This window comes from Pongo abelii, chromosome 2, assembly GCF_028885655.2.
Source record: "Pongo abelii isolate AG06213 chromosome 2, NHGRI_mPonAbe1-v2.0_pri, whole genome shotgun sequence".
Lineage (NCBI taxonomy): Eukaryota > Metazoa > Chordata > Mammalia > Primates > Hominidae > Pongo > Pongo abelii.
The window spans coordinates 209,399,815-209,420,683 of NC_085928.1; the positions used below are offsets into that span (position 1 = coordinate 209,399,815).

General features: G+C 59.6%; 1 pseudogene; it reads left to right on the top strand.

The window, feature by feature from the left end:
* The first annotated feature begins 12,132 nt into the window (after window positions 1-12,132).
* Window positions 12,133-20,470, top strand: LOC100459923 (interleukin-9 receptor-like; annotated as a pseudogene).
* Window positions 20,471-20,869: the final 399 nt, after the last annotated feature.

Consider the following 20,869-nt stretch of genomic DNA (forward strand, 5'->3'; position numbering starts at 1 on the left):
GTTCACAGACCGCACATCCCCAGGCTGAGCCTCGCAACGGAGCGCCAGGCCGACAGCCCCGACCACAGAGGAGCCACACTCAGGACGACTGAAGCGTGATTTGGGATTCCACGCTGCTGTGCCCTCTGCAAGGGGGCCTGTTGCTCACGTCTCTCCGGCGCCTGAAAGGCTGAGCATGTTGACTGTTTGCTTCCGGAGCTCTGCGGGCACCCACAGGCATCCAGGGAAGGGTGGAAGACCGGCATGGTGTCTCTTCGCTCCCCTTGCCAGTTTCCAAACCGGCCACACTGCAGACTCCCCATGTTGCGGGACACAGGAATCCATCGTCAGGCCATCACGCCGGGGATGCATCCTTTCCCTGGGGTCTCGCTCTGGTCTTCTGCGTGGGAATGAACGAGAGCCACACGCCTGTGCGTGTGTGAGACTGTCACGGCCACGGCGACACCCACAGGCATTGCCTCCTTCACGGAGAGAGGGCCTGGAAAACTCAAGACTCCCACGGAGGTCCAGTTCCACACTCCCCTCCAGCCTTCCAGGCTGGATTCTCCCTGCTGAAGGCGCGTGGGAGCCCAGAGAGCGGCCTCCAGTTCCCGCGGGATTCCTGGAGAGGTCCGGAGAGCCAGCCCCCGAAACCCGCCCCCCTCACCCCTTCCCCCTCTCCCCCTTCCGCTTCGTCCCTCCCGCCCCCACCGCCACCCCCGCCCCCCGCACCAGCGTCACCACCACCACCACCGCCCCCCCTCCCCCCGGCCCCAGGGGGCCTCCACGCCCTGGGACCCTTCCGGAGGGCGGGCTGTCCCAGGGCTCACCGCCATTCATGAAGGGGTGGAGCCTGCCTGCCTGTTGGTCTTTATAAGAGCGGCTGGCTGGCTGTCCGGGCCGGTCTCCTGGCTGCACCTGCGCCCAGTGCACAGGCCGGCTGAGGTGCCCGGGAGCCCGCGGGCCTCTCTCTGCCCGTGTCCGTCCGTGAAATTCCGGCCGGGGCTCCCCGCGATGGCTCTCCCGACGCCTTCGGACGGCCCCCTCCCCGCGGAAGCCCGAGGACGAGGACGGCGAAGGAGACTCGTCTGGACCCCGAGCCAAAGCGAGGCCCTGCGAGCCCGCTTTGAGCGGAACCCGTACCCGGGCATCGCCACCAGAGAAGGGCTGGCCCAGGCCATCGGCGTTCCGGAGCCCAGGGTCCAGATTTGGTTTCAGAATGAGAGGTCACGCCAGCTGAGGCAGCACCGGCGGGAATCTCGGCCCTGGCCCGGGAGACGCGGCCCGCAAGAAGGCAGGCGACAGCGGACCGCCGTCACCGGATCCCAGACCGCCCTGCTCCTCCGCGCCTTTGAGAAGGATCGCTTTCCAGGCATCGCCGCCAGGGAAGAACTGGCCAGAGAGACGGGCCTCCCGGAGTCCAGGATTCAGATCTGGTTTCAGAATCGACGGGCCAGGCACCCGGGACAGGGTGGCAGGGCGCCCGCGCACGCAGGCGGCCTGTGCAACGCGGCCCCCGGTGGGTGTCACCCTGCTCCCTCGTGGGTCACCTTCGCCCACGCCGGGGCGTGGGGAACGGCGCTTCCCGCACCCCGCGTGCCCTGCGCGCCTGGGGCTCTCCCCCAGGGGGCTTTCGTGAGCCAGGGAGCGAGGGCCGTCCCCGTGCTCCAGCCCAGCCAGGCCGCGCCGGCACGAGGGATCTCCCAAGCGGCCCCGGCACGCGCGGATTTTGCCTACGCTGCCCTGGCTCCCGCGGACGGGGCGCTCTCCCACCCTCAGGCTCCTCGGTGGCCTGCGCACCCGAGCAAAGGCCGGGAGGACCGGGACCCGCAGCGCGACGGCCTGCCGGGCCCTTGCGCGGTGGGACAGCCTGGGCCGGCTCAAGCGGGGCCACAGGGCCAAGGTGGGCTTGCGCCACCCGCGTCCCAGGGGAGTCCGTGGTGGGGCTGGGGCCAGGGTCCCCAGGTCGCCGGGGCGGCGTGGGAACCCCAAGCCGGGGCAGCCCCACCTCCCCAGCCCGCGCCCCCGGAGGCCTCCGCGCGGCAGGGGCAGGTGCAAGCCGTCCGGGCGTCCCCCCAGGCGGGGCTCCTCCAGGAGCCGGGGCGCTCGTCTGCACTCCCCTCCGGCCTGCTGGATGAGCTCCTGGCGAGCCCGGAGTTTCTGCAGCGGGCGCAACCTTTCCTAGAAACGGAGGCCCCGGGGGAGCTGGAGGCCTCGGAAGAGGCCGCCTCGCTGGAACCACCCCTCAGCGAGGAAGAATACCGGGCTCTGCTGGAGGAGCTTTAAAAGGACGCGGGGCTGGGACGGGGTCGGGGCAGGGCGGTGGCCGGTGGCCTCTCTTTCGCGGGGAACACCTGGCTCGGCGTGGAGGGGCGTGTGTTCCCTCCGGGCCGACCCGCCTGGGATTCCTGCCTTCCAGGTCTAGGCCCGGTGAGAGACTCCACAGAGCGGAGAGCTGCCATTCTTTCCTGGGCATCCCGGGGATCCCAGCGCCGGCCCAGGTACCAGCAGGTGGGCCGTCTACTGCGCACGCGCGGGTTCGCGGGCAGCCGCCTAGGCTCTGGGAGCAGCCCGGGCAGAGCTCTCGTGCCTTTCCGCCACCCCACCCCGGCCTGACCAACCCCTCGCCACCCCCACCCCCCAACCCCGGATAATGCGTCCTCCCCTGGGCTGGGTGGAGAACCCCGTCCCGCGAAACACCGGGCCCGCGCAGGGTTCGGGCCCTCCATCCCTCCGGCGGCGGCTCGCCTCCTCTGCGCCTCCGCTCCACCGTCGCCCGCCCGCCCGTGCCCCTGCAGCCTCCCAGCTGCCACCGTGGAGCGCCTGGCGGCTGAACGCAGACCCCAGGCCCCGCGCACGCCGGCGATGCCGACCATTCCAGGCGGGAGGGAAGGCGGGCAGAGATGGAGAGACGAACGGGAGACCCAGAGTGGCCGAAGGATGGGCGGAGGGAAGTTGGGAGGGAGGGAGGGAGGGAGAGAGAGGGAGGCAGTGAGGAACGGAGGGAGAGACAGAGCGACGCAGGGACAGAGGGCGGGCGGGAGGGAGCCAGGGACAGAGGGAGGAAGGCAGAGAGATTAAACGGTCTCTGGCCTCCGGGAGCAACGGGACCCCCGCGCTCCGGGAAAAGGGTAAGCGCCCGGCGCGGGCTGAGGGCTGGGCCCACGGCCGCCGCGTCGGGCCGGCGGGGCACCCATTCGCCCCGATTCCGTGGCCCAAGGAACGGGCGGCTTCCTCAGAGACCAAAGACCGGGACCCGGTTTGCCGTCGGGTTTTCAACCGCGTGGTTCACAGACCGCACATCCCCAGGCTGAGCCTCGCAACGGAGCGCCAGGCCGACAGCCCCGACCACAGAGGAGCCACACTCAGGACGACTGAAGCGTGATTTGGGATTCCACGCTGCTGTGCCCTCTGCAAGGGGGCCTGTTGCTCACGTCTCTCCGGCGCCTGAAAGGCTGAGCATGTTGACTGTTTGCTTCCGGAGCTCTGCGGGCACCCACAGGCATCCAGGGAAGGGTGGAAGACCGGCATGGTGTCTCTTCGCTCCCCTTGCCAGTTTCCAAACCGGCCACACTGCAGACTCCCCATGTTGCGGGACACAGGAATCCATCGTCAGGCCATCACGCCGGGGATGCATCCTTTCCCTGGGGTCTCGCTCTGGTCTTCTGCGTGGGAATGAACGAGAGCCACACGCCTGTGCGTGTGTGAGACTGTCACGGCCACGGCGACACCCACAGGCATTGCCTCCTTCACGGAGAGAGGGCCTGGAAAACTCAAGACTCCCACGGAGGTCCAGTTCCACACTCCCCTCCAGCCTTCCAGGCTGGATTCTCCCTGCTGAAGGCGCGTGGGAGCCCAGAGAGCGGCCTCCAGTTCCCGCGGGATTCCTGGAGAGGTCCGGAGAGCCAGCCCCCGAAACCCGCCCCCCTCACCCCTTCCCCCTCTCCCCCTTCCGCTTCGTCCCTCCCGCCCCCACCGCCACCCCCGCCCCCCCCACCAGCGTCACCACCACCACCACCGCCCCCCCTCCCCCCGGCCCCAGGGGGCCTCCACGCCCTGGGACCCTTCCGGAGGGCGGGCTGTCCCAGGGCTCACCGCCATTCATGAAGGGGTGGAGCCTGCCTGCCTGTTGGTCTTTATAAGAGCGGCTGGCTGGCTGTCCGGGCCGGTCTCCTGGCTGCACCTGCGCCCAGTGCACAGGCCGGCTGAGGTGCCCGGGAGCCCGCGGGCCTCTCTCTGCCCGTGTCCGTCCGTGAAATTCCGGCCGGGGCTCCCCGCGATGGCTCTCCCGACGCCTTCGGACGGCCCCCTCCCCGCGGAAGCCCGAGGACGAGGACGGCGAAGGAGACTCGTCTGGACCCCGAGCCAAAGCGAGGCCCTGCGAGCCCGCTTTGAGCGGAACCCGTACCCGGGCATCGCCACCAGAGAAGGGCTGGCCCAGGCCATCGGCGTTCCGGAGCCCAGGGTCCAGATTTGGTTTCAGAATGAGAGGTCACGCCAGCTGAGGCAGCACCGGCGGGAATCTCGGCCCTGGCCCGGGAGACGCGGCCCGCAAGAAGGCAGGCGACAGCGGACCGCCGTCACCGGATCCCAGACCGCCCTGCTCCTCCGCGCCTTTGAGAAGGATCGCTTTCCAGGCATCGCCGCCAGGGAAGAACTGGCCAGAGAGACGGGCCTCCCGGAGTCCAGGATTCAGATCTGGTTTCAGAATCGACGGGCCAGGCACCCGGGACAGGGTGGCAGGGCGCCCGCGCACGCAGGCGGCCTGTGCAACGCGGCCCCCGGTGGGTGTCACCCTGCTCCCTCGTGGGTCACCTTCGCCCACGCCGGGGCGTGGGGAACGGCGCTTCCCGCACCCCGCGTGCCCTGCGCGCCTGGGGCTCTCCCCCAGGGGGCTTTCGTGAGCCAGGGAGCGAGGGCCGTCCCCGTGCTCCAGCCCAGCCAGGCCGCGCCGGCACGAGGGATCTCCCAAGCGGCCCCGGCACGCGCGGATTTTGCCTACGCTGCCCTGGCTCCCGCGGACGGGGCGCTCTCCCACCCTCAGGCTCCTCGGTGGCCTGCGCACCCGAGCAAAGGCCGGGAGGACCGGGACCCGCAGCGCGACGGCCTGCCGGGCCCTTGCGCGGTGGGACAGCCTGGGCCGGCTCAAGCGGGGCCACAGGGCCAAGGTGGGCTTGCGCCACCCGCGTCCCAGGGGAGTCCGTGGTGGGGCTGGGGCCAGGGTCCCCAGGTCGCCGGGGCAGCGTGGGAACCCCAAGCCGGGGCAGCCCCACCTCCCCAGCCCGCGCCCCCGGAGGCCTCCGCGCGGCAGGGGCAGGTGCAAGCCGTCCGGGCGTCCCCCCAGGCGGGGCTCCTCCAGGAGCCGGGGCGCTCGTCTGCACTCCCCTCCGGCCTGCTGGATGAGCTCCTGGCGAGCCCGGAGTTTCTGCAGCGGGCGCAACCTTTCCTAGAAACGGAGGCCCCGGGGGAGCTGGAGGCCTCGGAAGAGGCCGCCTCGCTGGAACCACCCCTCAGCGAGGAAGAATACCGGGCTCTGCTGGAGGAGCTTTAAAAGGACGCGGGGCTGGGACGGGGTCGGGGCAGGGCGGTGGCCGGTGGCCTCTCTTTCGCGGGGAACACCTGGCTCGGCGTGGAGGGGCGTGTGTTCCCTCCGGGCCGACCCGCCTGGGATTCCTGCCTTCCAGGTCTAGGCCCGGTGAGAGACTCCACAGAGCGGAGAGCTGCCATTCTTTCCTGGGCATCCCGGGGATCCCAGCGCCGGCCCAGGTACCAGCAGGTGGGCCGTCTACTGCGCACGCGCGGGTTCGCGGGCAGCCGCCTAGGCTCTGGGAGCAGCCCGGGCAGAGCTCTCGTGCCTTTCCGCCACCCCACCCCGGCCTGACCAACCCCTCGCCACCCCCACCCCCACCCCCCACCCCCCACCCCCCACCCCCGGAAAATGCGTCCTCCCCTGGGCTGGGTGGAGACCCCCGTCCCGCGAAACACCGGGCCCGCGCAGGGTTCGGGCCCTCCATCCCTCCGGCAGCGGCTCGCCTCCTCTGCGCCTCCGCTCCAACGTCGCCCGCCCGCCCGCCCTCCCGCCCGCCCGTGCCCCTGCAGCCTCCCAGCTGCCACCGTGGAGCGCCTGGCGGCTGAACGCAGACCCCAGGCCCCGCGCACGCCGGCGATGCCGACCGTTCCAGGCGGGAGGGAAGGCGGGCAGAGATGGAGAGACGAACGGGAGACCCAGAGGGGCCGAAGGATGGGCGGAGGGAAGTTGGGAGGGAGGGAGGGAGGGAGAGAGAGGGAGGCAGTGAGGAACGGAGGGAGAGACAGAGCGACGCAGGGACAGAGGGCGGGCGGGAGGGAGCCAGGGACAGAGGGAGGAAGGCAGAGAGCAAAAACGGTCTCCGGCCTCCGGGAGCAACGGGACCCCCGCGCTCCGGGAAAAGGGTAAGTGCCCGGCGCGGGCTGAGGGCTGGGCCCACGGCCGCCGCGTCGGGCCGGCGGGGCACCCATTCGCCCCGATTCCGTGGCCCAAGGAACGGGCGGCTTCCTCAGAGACAAAAGACCGGGACCCGGGTTGCCGTCGGGTTTTCACCTGCGTGGTTCACAGACCGCACATCCCCAGGCTGAGCCTCGCAACGGAGCGCCAGGCCGACAGCCCCGACCACAGAGGAGCCACACTCAGGACGACTGAAGCGTGATTTGGGATTCCACGCTGCTGTGCCCTCTGCAAGGGGGCCTGTTGCTCACGTCTCTCCGGCCCCCGAAAGGCTGAGCATGTTGACAGTTTGCTTCCGGAGCTCTGCGGGCACCCACAGGCATCCAGGGAAGGGTGGAAGACCGGCATCGTGTCTCCTCGCTCTCCTTGCCAGTTTCCAAACCGGCCACACTGCAGACTCCCCATGTTGCGGGACACAGGAATCCATCGTCAGGCCATCACGCCGGGGATGCATCTTTTCCCTGGGGTCTCGCTCTGGTCTTCTGCGAGAAGACCTCCCAAGGTGCTGGGATTACAGGTCAGAGCCACCGCGCCCGGCCTGTACTTGTGTCTTTTCCAAAATTGACTATTTTGGGATAAGCTTAACATCCTCACTGCCTGCCTTTGCCCCCCACAAGTAATTAGCATACGCCTAAATAAAGTTTAAGCAAGCTAGCTCCACTATTCCCAAGCATGTATTATCTAGGGTCTAGTCTTTAGAAGTATAAAGGACAAATCGTACGAGTACAACTACAGAAAATGTTGTACCCAAACTGGAAAGGCTTAAGTGATCAATTGACGGATTTGTGTTTCCTATGGAAGAGGGTAGAAGGCAGAGTGCTAATATAGATATATAGGGGAGAAGAGGACAGGGCTTTTATGAAATGAATGCAGTCAAATCTTGGGAAAAGTTTCTTAAGTAGCATGAATGCTAGAGAGAGGATTCATGCAATTTCAATTTTAGCCGTGTCTAAAAATATCAAGACATAGCCAGCAGTTTTTGAAAAATAAATTATTCTCAACAAAACTATTAATGAGACTGATGAGGTGTTTCCCTTATTTTTTGTCTTCCAGTTACTTGGGTTTCATAGTCACATATTCAAGGGAGTGTACGGCTGTTTGGTAAAATGAGAGAATTCCACATCATGTTTTTGTTTGTTTGTTTTTAAAGATGAAAGAGCTGAACAACCTTGTTTGGTGTTAGCAATACCACCAGATTGTTCAAATTTCTTTAGAATCGTACTCCTTAAATTACACTGTGATGTAGTTTCAAAAATTGTCTGTAATGGCCTGTGAATTGACAGCTCATTAGGACATTCTTCAGTTTGGCTGAAACCAAAAAACCTGAAACCGTCGAAATTGAAAAATAATGGGGTTTGCCAAATTCTGCTTCTTACACTTTCACCTACCACGCCGTGTTCAAATATTGTGCTTGATAAGTATCGGAAACTTAAGGTACTCTTAATTTCAGTATAGTTTCACCAAAGTGGTATTCTTTGTGAGAAAGCCATAATCTCATCAGTAATGCCTTTCGAAAAGATCCAACGGAAAATATGAGCTAGCAACTCATCATGACAAGAAAGTAAAATTCAGGAAAAATCCTAAGGCAGAGCAGCTTCAGGTTTCAGTGTGAAACTGTCATAGTCTGGGCGCAGTGGCTCACGCCTATAGTCCCTTCATTTTGGGAAGGCGAGTTGGGGCAGATCACCTGAAGTCGGCAGTTGAAGACCACCCTGGCCCAAATGGTGAAACCTCCTCTACACTTTAAACAAAAGACAAAAATTTGCCTGGCGTGGTGGCATGCTCATTTAGTCCCAGCTACCCTGGAGGCTGAGGCAGGAGAATGCCTTGAGCCCAGGATGCGGAGGCTGCAGTGAGCTGAGCTCAGGCCACTGTAATCCAGCCTGGGGGACAGAGGGAGACTCTGTCTCAAAAATAAATAAATAAGTACATAAATAAATAAATAAAATGAAATGAAATTGAAATAATATTTTCATATTCCCCTCACCCAGCCCATTTTATTTTCAGAGTATTGGATAAACCACCTGTTTCCCTGTGCGTTAGAGATTTTTCTTCTCAGACATTGAAGTTTTCTAAGTGCAACTCCATAAAAAGTCTCATTTTTAGCGTAAATAGTTTCTTTATGGTTGTGAAACGTGAACTTTGCGATTCTGTGAGGAAGACTGAATTCTGAAATACCCCCTGCATTTCCCGCCCCTCGCGTCCCAGGGGAGTCCGTGGTGGGGCTGGGGCCAGGGTCCCCAGGTCGCCGGGGCGGCGTGGGAACCCCAAGCCGGGGCAGCCCCACCTCCCCAGCCCGCGCCCCCGGAGGCCTCCGCGCGGCAGGGGCAGGTGCAAGCCGTCCGGGCGCCCCCCCAGACGGGGCTCCTCCAGGAGCCGGGGCGCTCGTCTGCACTCCCCTCCGGCCTGCTGGATGAGCTCCTGGCGAACCCGGAGTTTCTGCAGCGGGCGCAACCTTTCCTAGAAACGGAGGCCCCGGGGGAGGGTTAGTTGTGGAGGCTGAGGCAGGAGAATCACTTGAACCTGGAAGGCAGAGGTTGCAGTGAGCTGAGATCGCGTCGTTGCACTCCAGCCTGGGCAACAGAGTGAGACTCCGTCTCAATAATAATAATAATGATAATAATAGTAATAATAATGATGATGGAGTAAAAAACCATACACTTTAAGCACTTTATGTTTTCACAAGCTTTGTATATTTGTCCGCCTAAGCTTTTTCCTGCTCCACACATGCTTTTACCACTGCCAGTTTTAACACATATTTACACTTCCTTTTTTGCTGCGTTAGTTTCTCATCTTTGGTCATATTCTTGCAGCAGTTACTGGTTTTTTTTTTTTTTTTTTTTTTTGGAGACAGGGTTTCACTGTCAGCCAGGTTGGAGTACAGTGGTGCAATAATGACTCACCACAACCTGAAATTGCCAGGCTCGGGAGATCCTCCCACCTTAGCCTCCCGAGGAGCTGGGACTATAGGCGTGGGCCACCCTGCCCAGCTAAGGGAGGGTGAAGGGCTGAGCTTGCCTGAAGACCCTCCCGTGGGTGTGGCAGAGCCTGTGGTCTGAGGGAAGGGTCTAGCTGCAGGGCAGCCCACAGCTTCATAGTGGCCCAGGGAACCAGGGCAGGCAGGCCGTGAGGCCCAGTGGTCATCTGGGCCAGGCCTTGATGCTGAGGCCATGGAACAGGTGAGGCTCTAAGAAGGGCCCAGAGTGACCATGGGCTGGAGGCTATGTCCACAGATCCAATGCAGGAGAGGGTGTGCTGGGCAGTGATGTCAGCCAGGCTTCCCAGCAGGACTGGAGGTGTCAGGGGCAGCTCTGTCCCAGGTGGCGGACACTGGCTTCCCCTCTTGCTCTCACAACTGTCCTGTGACCTGGTGTTGTCTGAGCTGTGGTGAGGCCTCCCTGGTGACATCCAGGAGCACGGAGCCTGTGGGTGTGGGGGTGTGTGCACCTGCCGACTGCCTGGTCCTGTGGTCAAGGATGGGGGAACGCAGGTCTGCCTGTAGCTTCACCCCATTTATAAAGCACTGTGGTGCCTTCTGCTGGGGCATGTGCTGAGGGTGCCTTGCAGGCACTGCCCTCGGGAAGTTCACAGGCTTGTGCAGAAGCTGGTGGGAATGTGCCAAGAACAGAGGTGTCAGGAGCCAGGTATTGGGCAGGTCCCAGGTCTCTGAGCCTCAGTTTCCTCATCTGTAGGAGGGTGGTAACCCTGCCCTGCTGAGCTTACCAGGTACAGCTGTGAGTTTTCAGTGCAGAGGAAAAGCAGAGACCTTCCCCTCAGATGGCCATACCCCCTTGTCACTGTACCCAACACTCCAGTGCTCCCCCAGGGGGTGTCCTGGCCTCCTCCTTTGTAGCTCTCAGGTGTCACATGTGGGTCTTGCCCTACCATCCCCTCTCCCTGTCTAGAAATGAGGACTGCTGAGCTTGGAGCCACCCCGCTCCCTGCTCTCAAGCCATCTGCTCCTGGGTTAGCCTGTGGCTGGCCTGGCCTGATTCTACACAAATGTGGGTGTTTCTCCACTGCCGGGGCAGCGGTTGTCCATCTTGGGGCCTGGGTCAGCTCTCAGCTGTGGCTGTTGTGCCTGTGCTTCCCCCAGGTCCTGGTGGTCACTCCAACCCTGCCCTCACATATCCCAAGAGCAGGCTGACTGTCTTCCCATTCCTACCTTTCCAGTAACTGCTGCAAGAAGGGACAGACATTGCTGCAGAGAACTTGCCACAGTGTTTCATGTTGTGGCCGGTGGTGCCAGACTGCACGCTCCATTCTAGGGAAGGGTGAGGCTTCCCGATCATCAGTCTTAACAGGGGACTGTCCTGTGGGTACCTGGGTAGGCTGCAGGAGTGGGGTTAGAGTGGTGCCTACTCCCTGTTGAGAGTGTGTGAGTTCCTTAAGAGCGTGCATGCTGGGCCAGGCATGGTGGCTTATGCCTGTAATCCCAGCACTGTGGGAGACTGAGGCGGGCGGATCATTAGGTCAGCAGTTCAAGACCAGCCTGACCAACGTGGTGAAACCCCGTCTCTACTAAAAACACAAAAATTAGCTGGGAGTGGTGGTACGCACCTGTAATCCCAGCTACTCAGGAGGCTGAGGCAGGAGAATCACTGGAACCCAGGAGGCAGAGTTTGTAGTGAGCTGAGATTGCGCCACTGTACTCTAGCCTCTGTCTCAAAAAACAACAACAACAACAACAACAACAAAGCGTGCATGCTGTATGTCTGTTTTTTTTCTCCTCCTTAACACTAGTCAGTCTTGTGTAACCAGGCTGGCCCTGCTTCCTGCTTAGAAGCTATTGGTGTATCATCTGGAGCTGCAAATAGGGTGATAGGGCATCAGTAGCCTTCCCACACTCGAGCTTCCTGACACCCAGCCCCTCATCTCCAGCCAGCCTCTGGCTCCCCCAGGAATCTTGGGGCTCACGCCTCACACTCCATCATAGAGGGCTTTGCCCTTCTGGTGTGCCTTCCCTTGGAGGCACCTTGGAACGGGTACAACAGAGCTCTGGAAGTGCTGTCTGTTGCATCGATACCCCGCTGCTGCCTTCGTCCACCTTCCTGGGACAGAATCGTGGGATGGGTCTTTATTTAAGAAGACAAAAGGGAGAGAGAATGCATAGAGGCTGGGCATGGTGGCTCACTCCTGTAATCCCAGGGCTTTGGGAGGCCGAGGCTGGTGGATCACTTGAGGTCACGGGTTCAAGACCAGCCTGGCCAACACGGTGAAACCGTCTCTACTAAAAATACAAAAAAATTAACTGGGTGGCAGTGGGCACCTGTAATCCCAACTACTTGAGAGGCTGAGGCAGAAGAATCACCTGAACCCAGGAGTCGGAGGTTGCAGTGAGCCGAGATCACGCCACTGCACTCCAGCCTCCAGCCTGGGCAACAGAGGGAGACTCCGTCTCAAAAAAAAAAAAAAAAGAGAGAGAGAGAAGAAAAAAAGAATGCATAGAGACCATCTGTGTGACCCTGCCCAAGTCATTTTCCCTGCTTCACTCCTTGGGACTCAGCCTGTGAATGGGGACAGTGCTTCTCCCTTACAGAGCTGTTCTGAGAATTTTCATAGAGAATGCACCTGTGGTGGTTGTAAGTAGTGACTGGTTCCCCCAATCCTGACTCCCCTGCAGAATGGGGCCTGGGCCCAGGGACAGGGGATGGGCTGGCAGAGGATGCCCATCCTAGAGAGGAGCCTTCTTGGTGGACATGGAGACCTAGCTAAGTCAGAGTCCAGATCTAAGTTTGAGGGTACATCTGACACCCTGAAGCCATGAGTCTTTGGCTGGGTCAAGTGCCTTTCTGAGCTTCAGTTCCTTATCAGTAAACTCTGGGTAGTGGTGCCCAGTGTCTTTCACAGGACACCGTGTGAGTGCAGATGGAGACCCATGGAGCACTCTGCTGGGGAGCAATTCATGGGGAGCACCCCTCCAGAGAGGGATGGCTCGCACGGGCCCTCAGCCCAGGCCCTTGCAGGCTGGACCTTGGAGAGTGAGGCCCTGAGGCGAGACATGGGCACCTGGCTCCTGGCCTGCACCTGCGTCTGCACCTGTGTCTGCTCTGGAGTCTGTCTCAGGGGAAGGATGAGGTGAGGGCTGGGCACTAGTGTCTGTATGAGGTGTGTGGAGAACTAGGGCATGTTTGGGGGACTGGTTTGTCTGATGTTGAGACCCTAGGGAAAGTTTGGCCCAAACTGTGCTGGGGCATGTCCTCTAGGGTTCAGCCTGGAACTCAGTCTCTATTCTTGCTTCCTTTACCTTCCTATCTTCAGTCCCTGGACAGACCTTAGTCTCCCTTCCTTCACCCTCTTGACGCCTCTCTGGGTCTGACTTGCCCATGTACCATGGGTCAGAGCCCATCACTTCCCAGGCCTCCCAGTGCTTTCCTGGACAGATTCTGGGATCATTCACTGGTAACTGCCCTGCTAGGGTGTCAGCTGTCAGATCCCCCCGCAACCCCCCAACTCAGCTCTGCCCTGAAGCACTCAATGTGGGCTCCCGACCTTCACTGTCTCCAGGGCCAAGGGCTGGAACCTCCACCTGCCTCACCAACAACATTCTCAGGATCGATTGCCACTGGTCTGCCCCAGAGCTGGGCCAGGGCTCCAGCCCCAGGCTCCTCTTCACTAGGTGAGGGTGGAGGGCCATGCCCACCTGGACAGGGATGAGGGTGAGGTCCCCAGGATTGCAGCAGATATGCCAGGATAGTGTAGCAACCCCGTGGTGCTGACACATGCCCTTTCCAGCAACCAGGCTCCTGGTGGCACACGTAAGTACATCTTGCGGGGCCGTGAGTGCACTGTTGTGCTGCCGCCCGAGGCGGTGCTCCTGCCGTCCGACAATTTCATCATCACTTTCCAAATGCGTGTCTGGGAGGGAGCAGGTCAGCCTGGTGGACCCGGAGTACCTGCCCCGGAGACACGGTGAGCAGCGGCTATAGGCCTGGGGTGGGGCCCCTTGGCAAGAACATCCTGGCTGCTTGGGGGCTGGGAGCAGGGCCCTGCAGCCTGGGACCCCTGTGGCCCAGTGAGTGTTCTCAGTCCCAGCCAAGTAAGATCCAGGGCTGGGGGCAGGCTTGGCCCCTGGGAGGGGAGGGCCCACGTGGTTACTGCAGGGGCAGGGTTTTGTAGAAATAAAGATGCAGGGCTGCCAGTTGGGGCAGTGGCTGGCACTTAAGTCATGTGAAATGCACTTCAGTCATACCAGGAAGGACTCCAGTAAGATGCTGAGAAGAACTCCCAGCAGCAGACTGTGAAGGAAAGGGGAAGCAAGATTTAGAAACCTCCTAGTCTAGCTGCAGAGGTCAGAGGAAGTCATTGCTGTCCTGTCCCTCCTGAAGGTTTTCTGGACCAGTCTCCCAGTGAGGTGCTTGGTCTGAGAGGGCCTTGACCATGCCCCTTGGGAATCTTTCAGATCCCCAGTCTTGGGTGTGCTGACTGACACACCCAGACCCATGGGGCTTCAGCCTGACGTAGATTCACTCTGTTCCAGTGAAGCTGGACCCACTCTGAGTTGCAGAGCTGTAGGGAAAAGAAAGAGAGATCAGACTGTCACTGTGTCTGTGTAGAAAGGGAAGACATAAGAGACTCCATTTTGAAAAAGACCTGTACTTTAAACAATTGCTTTGCTGAGATGTTGTTAATTTGTAGCTTTGCCTCAGCCACTTTGACCCAACTTGGAGCTCACAAAAACATGTGTTGTATAAAATCAAGGTTTAAGGGATCTAGGGCTGTGCAGGACGTGCCTTGTTAACAAAATGTTTACAAGCAGTATACTTGGTAAAGGTCATTGCCATTCTCTAGTCTCAATAAACCAGGGGCACAATGCACTGTGGAAAGCCGCAGGGACCTCTGCCCTTGAAAGCTGGGTATTGTCCAAGGTTTCTCCCAATGTGATAGTCTGAAATATGGCCTTGTGGGATGAGAAAGACCTGACCATCCCCCAGCCCGACACCCGTAAAGGGTCTGTGCTGAGGAGGATTAGTAAAAGAGGAAAGCCTCTTGCAGTTGAGATAGAGGAGGGCCACTGTCTCCTGCCTGCCCCTGGGAACTGAATGTCTCAGTGTAAAACCCGATTGTACATTTGTTGAATTCTGAGATAGGAGAAAAGCTGCCCTGTGGCGGGAAGCGAGAAATGTTGGCAGCGATGCTGCCTTGTTATTCTTTACTCCGCTGAGATGTTTGGGTGGAGAGAAACATAAATCTGGCTTACATGTACGTCCAGGCATAGTACCTTCCCTTGAACCTAATTATGACATAGATTCTTTTGCTCACATGTTTTTTGCTGACCTTCTCCTTATTATCACCCTGCTCTCCTACTACATTCCTTTTTACTGAAATAACGAAAATAATAATCAATAAAAACTGAAGGAACTCAGAGACCGGTGCCGGTGCAGGTCCTTGGTGTGCTGAGTGCCGGTCCCCTGGACCCACTGTTGTTTCTCTATACTTTGTGTCTTATTTCTTTTCTCAGTCTCTCATCCCACCCAACTAGAAATACCCACAGGTGTGGAGGGGCAGGCCACCCCTTCACAGAGCAACATCAGCTCTGGCCACTGCATCCTGACCTAGAGCATCAGTCCTGCCTTGGAGCTGAGAACCACACTTCTCAGCTATGACCTGGCCTTCGAGAGGCAGGAAGAGGCCTGGGAGGTAACGCTTCGGCTTGCTTCCCCTGGGGGCCTCTCTCCTGGGAGCAGCAGTCCAGGGCAGACTACCCAGCCTACATAAGGAGAGGTCAACTTGGAGTGAAGAGGAGGGGAGGCGCTAGAGCCAGGTGTGTGTGTGCACACATGCTCACATGCACATGTGTGTGCTTCATGTGTGTATGTGAGTAGGGTGAGAGCGCCTGTGTTTATGTGTGTGCACATGTAAGTGTGCCCATGTTTGTGTTTGTAAGTGTACATGAGTGTGTGCCTCATGGTTGTATATGTGAGTGTGCACATGGGCATGCCTACAGGTATGAATGTGTATGTGAGTGTGGTGAGTTGCTTCTGTGCACACACTTGTGTTTATGAGTGTACATGCAAGTGTGATGAGTGTGAAAGTGTGCCTGTAGACATGTTTGCCTGTGTGTGCACATGTGTATTTGTGGGCAAACGCAGCTGTGTCTGTGTGTGAGTGTGAGTGTGCCTTCTCTCTGTGGGTGTGCACGTGAACGTGGTGAGTGTGCTTTTGTGAACACAGATGTGTTCCTGTGTGTATGTGAGCGTGTGTGTGTGTGTGTATTCTCGAGGGGGACCCAGCCCCACCTTCAGTACCTGCTAACTGTCCCCACCCCCACAGCGGGCCTAGCACAGGGATCACATTGTCGGGGTGACCTGGCTCATACTTGAAGCCTTTGAGCTGGACCCTGGCTTTATCCTTGAGGCCAGGCTGCGTGTCCAGATGGCCATGCTGGAGGATGACGTGGCACAGAAGGAGCGTTACACAGGCCAGTGGAGCGAGTGGAGCCAGCCTGTGTGCTTCCAGGCTCCTCAGAGACAAGGTGGCTGCTGCTATGGCTGCTGCACTTCCAGAGTCTGGGCTGGGTGTCCCCTGCACCCTTTCAGCCTCCTGGAAGCCCCTCCCTGAGGCAGCCAAGCCCCAGTTTGACCCCCTTCCTCTGAAGCTCTGACATCTGTAGGGAGGAAATAAACACCTGCCAACTCTGGGGCTTCCTGGGAACCCACAGTCAGTGGCTCCTGTTAGGAGTGAGGGTGGCAGGGCTGCACACTAGGGTTGGTGCTCCTGCCTGGAGGCTGGACATGACCTCAGTGTCCTTAGTGAGTGCTGGGCTGACCCTTGCGCACTGCAGTGCTGAGACAGCCCAGGGACCTTATGACCCACTGTGTGGCAGATGGGAAGAGTGAGGCCCAGGAGTGTGGCTCACACAAGGTCCTTCAGCAGGTGACACAAACCTCCAAGGCTCATCACAAACCTTCCACTTTGGCCCAGAGCACTAAAGGGTGCGCTTTTGCCAGGTGGGTTTTAGGGGAGCCTCCTGGCACTGACGCTGCTCATAGCCCTGGGCCCTTCCTGCCCACAGGCCCTCTGATCCCACCCTGGGGGCAGCCAGGCAACACCTTTGTTGCTGTGTCTGTCTTTCTCCTGCTGACTGGCCCGATCTAACTCCTGTCCAAGCTGTCGCCCAGGTAGGTAGCTGATGTGTGTGTGTATGTACATGTGTGAGCGTGTAAGAGTGTACATGTCAGTGTATGTGTGAGTGTGTGGTGGGTGGGCCGTCAAGGGCCACCTCTGTCTGGTTCCTCCCCTCCCCTCTCCACTGCCTGGTCCTGGATGGGGTGGGCTTTTCAAGTCTCCACTCTGGGCCAGTAGAGAGTTGTCAAGTTGCCAGGGGAGAGAAGGGAAGGGGCATCTGAGGCAGAGGCTGAAGATAAGGGCAGCTTGGTCCTGACCAGACTCAGAGTCACCGAGATCAAGAGCCTGGGGTCCTAGTCTTCTGCCTCTGGAGGAGCTTGGTTTGTTCATTTGTTCACATGTTCTACGAAAGGACAGTTGGGGCATCTAGTGTGCTCAGGACCCTGTTCTCACCCTGGCAGATGCCTTAGAGAACAAGATGGACAAGGGCCCTCCTTAAATAAACCATCACGCCTCATGCACCACATGTCAGGTTACAAGAGGGGGTGCAGGGGCCATGTCAGGCCGCGGATGTGAGGAAGAGGGTGTGGGGAGAGGGGTGTTGGGTGGTGCTAAGTAGGAGGGTGCTTGGCTTCTCCTTGGAGCAAAGGAAAGTGTGAAACTGTGTAACACGACCTAGTTTGTTTTGAGGAATGGATTGCTGGGAAAAGGGGGCATAGGGGAGCTGCTGGGGGACAGTGGGGTGCCCACAGGGAGATGATTTGGCATGAGCCAGTGAAAGAAATGGAGGTAGAGCAAGGTGGAGGGAATTGCAGGGTCTTAGGAGAAGAAATAGAGGGGACGTGTGGCTGGATGAGATATGAGTGGTGACCCCTGAGGTGGGGAAATGGGGCACAGCCTTGCGGGAAGGTTGGCAAGGTCTATTTACACCTGTTGGGTTGGAGCCCCAGGTGACATCCTTATGAGAGGGTCAGTGGATCCTTGGCAGCAAGTCAGGTGCTCAGGGAGACACTGGGTGGGGTGGGAGCCACAGATGTGCTGATGGCAAAGACAGAGAGTCTGGAGGTGCGGCTCCCTCTGTGGGCTGAGGATCTAGCTGATAACTCCCTGTTCTGAACCCGCCATCGCAGCTCACGCTGTAAAGGATGCGCACCTCAGTATAAATCAGTTCTGTGCAGCCGTTAGGCAAGGAGGCCCAGTTGGGTCCTGTCCTGAGAGTGGGTTGGAATGTGATGAGATGGGAGAGAGGCAGCGGCAGGGATGAGCTGGGCAGGCCTCCTGCTGATGGAAGGAAGCTCTGCCTCTGCAGTGACCTCAGGCCACCTGGGTCCCTGTAGGCCTCTGACTGGCGTCTCCTGGCCTTAGGGTGAAGAGAACCTTCTACTAGAACGTGCCCTCTCCAGCGGTGTTCTTCCAGCCCCTCTATGGTGTGCACAATGGGAACTTCCAGGTGTGTGCAGAGACCATGGCAGGGCGTCGGGGGCAGGTGTTGCCCAGAGCTCTGGCCTGCCCGAGATGTTGGCTTTCATGAGGGTTGGCGGCCAGTATGGGAGCCTTGTCAGTGCTTGGAGCCTTTTTTGTATATTCAGTTTATTTCAATTTATACGCTGTGTCTCAAGTGGGGAAAAACTAGCTTTATTCTCCATTACTGATTTCTTTTTGTTCTCATGTCTCCAGTTCCACTGTTGATGGAAAAATGTAAGTTTCTCATGACTTGTCTCTGTCCCCTCTGGTTTGCGGCTGTCTGCACGCACCACGTGCCTCACCTCCTCCTTCTGCGAAGATGTCTGTCCTGTGGCAGTGGGGAAGGGTCTGTGGTGTGTGCACTGCCCTTGGGGCTCTCACTGCCTCTGGGCTCCTGCTCTGCCTGGTCCCTTGGTCCCCACGGATCACATGCTGGCACCACAGCTGTGGAGTGGGCTCTGCAATTCCCCATCTGTGCCCCTGTTGGGCCCCCACAGCCCAGGAACCAGTGAGCAACTTGGGGGTTGCATCAGCCCCTCCCCTCCCTGCTGGGCTGGCGGTTCATGCCCCCTGGGTGGGAGGAGGGGGAGAGGGAGGGCTCCATTGAATGGTCTCTGGTTTTTCCCCTCTGACTTCTCGCTTTGGGCAAAGGACAAGAAGCAGTGAGGGCCCCTTCCTGGGTTCTCAGCCAAGCTGACCCCTCTTCTCCAGGATCTTCCCTCCCTGTGCCCTAGGGCATCCCTGGGCCCTGTGTGGCAAGAATGTCCCTTCCACACCGTGGCTCCAGCTTACTATGCAGAAAAATCCTTTTCTCTCTCAATGAGGAGCCTAGTTTTCAAGATTTTTGTCCAAATGTTCAATTTGAACCATAAACCAGGCACCTGGCTCTTGGCAGAGTCTCCCCCTTTCCCCTAGGTGGTAGGTGTGACCATCATGGGCCTGGGCAGCCGAGTACAAGGCTGAGCAGGACACAGATCATGACTGTCCCCCGGACTGTCATCCTGTTGCAGGCACCAGCCCTTCCCTAGAGAATCAGGGCACCTGCCAGGGGTTATTTAGACCCGCGGGTGGGGATCTGGTGCCGTAGGTTTGTCTCCAGGGAGCAGTGCGGTGATGGAGGGTGTGTTGTGGGTTTAGGGAGCAGTGCAGTGATGGAGGGTGTGTTGTGGGTTTAGGGAGCAGTGCAGTGACGGAGGTGTGTTGTGTGTTGTGCATGGGATGGAGGTTCCTGGTCTCACCAAGGGAAGAGCTTCCTTTTGGAGGCGGGGGCCTCCTGTGTCCCCACAGAAAGATCCAGGTCTGCTAGCCTTAGCCCAGTGCTTTGAAAGTCACCAGTCCTGACGGCGACTCGTGTGTGTGTGTGTGTGTGTGTGTGTGTGTGTGTGTGTGTGTGTACGTGTGGTGGGAATGCCCAGTCTCTGCAGCTGCTGAAAGGCCTTGAGGCACATGCTGTCAGGAGTTGGCTCTGTCCTGGGCAGACATCACCATCTGTACCTTGGTTCAGGCTGCCGTGAGCACCAGGCCCTGTGCTGGCGGAGTGGTGAGGAGCCTGAAGGGACTCAGGGTCCCATGATGAGGCTGGGCTGGCACATGGAGGAAAGACAGAATGTCCAAGACACAGGCGCTGCTTGGCCTCTGGGTGTGGACCTCAGGAGGGCTTCCTGGAGGAGGAGGGCTTCCTGAAGGAGGAGGGCTTCCTGGAGGAGGAGGGCTTCCTGGAGGAGGAGGGAGGCTGGGCTTGCCAGAAAGGAGGCAGCTGCTCCCAGGATGAGTTCCGAACATGCTACCTGAGCCCTTCCCTCCTCCTGCACTCTGTTCCAGACTTGGATGGGGGCCCACAGGGCTGGTGTGCTGCTGAGCCAGGACTGTGCTGGCACCCGACGAGGAGCCTCGGAGCCCTGTGTCCAGGAGGCCACTGCACTGCTCACCTGTGGCCCAGCGGGTCCTTGGAAATCTGTGGGCCTGGAGGAAGAGCAGGAAGGTGCTGGGACCTGAGCTCAGAGCATGTGCTGCCAGCAGGGTGTACGGAGTGGAGGGTACAGCCACTTGCCTATCTGCCACGGGAGGACTGGGCCCCCACGTCCCCCACCAGGGCATGTTACTCCCTTCTGTCCTTAGCAAGGCTCGGTCCTGGAGGTTCTAGGTCCCTGACTTGCTAGATGAATCATGTCCGTTTTTGGAAAATGGACTTAAGTCTCCGGAGCCCTTGTCTGGGACTGAACCTCCTGAGAATGGGCCCCTAGCAGTGGTCGGAGGTCCTGTCTGGATGGAGGCTCAGGGGCAGCTTCAGGGAGGAAGGATCCCTCCGCTCAGTGCCTGTAGGGAGGAACCTCTACCCTCAGCATCCTGCCCACAGGTTCCTCCTTTGGCTGTCCCTTTTCTTTATCCCTGGCCTCTCTGAGAAGAGGGGTGTGGTTTCTCAGCTGTTCCACCATCATCCCCTTAAAGGGCCAGCCTGGCCCCACTGGACACAGGTAAGGCACCACGACCACCTGGTGTGACCTCTCTGTGCCTTCCTGAGGCACCTTTCTAGAGATTAAAAGGGGCTTCATGGCTGCTCCAAAGTGCTGATGGCTGGGAAGAGGGGCCAGAGGAGGAGTGAGGGGTGAGGTTTGGCCAGCCCTAGGCTTTCTGGGCTCTAGGGATAGCACGATGGATGCTCAATGACAGTTTCGGGGACAGCAGGGTGGAGGCTCAGGGACAGCTCTGGGGATAGCAGGGTGGAGTCTCAGGGGCAGCTCTGGGCTGAGGTCAGGGTGGAGGCTCAGGGGTAGCTCCGGGGACAGCAGGGTGGATGCTCAGGGACAGCTCTGGGCTGAGGTCAGGGTGGAGGCTCAGGGGCAGCTTCAGGGACAACAGGGTGGAGGTTCAGGG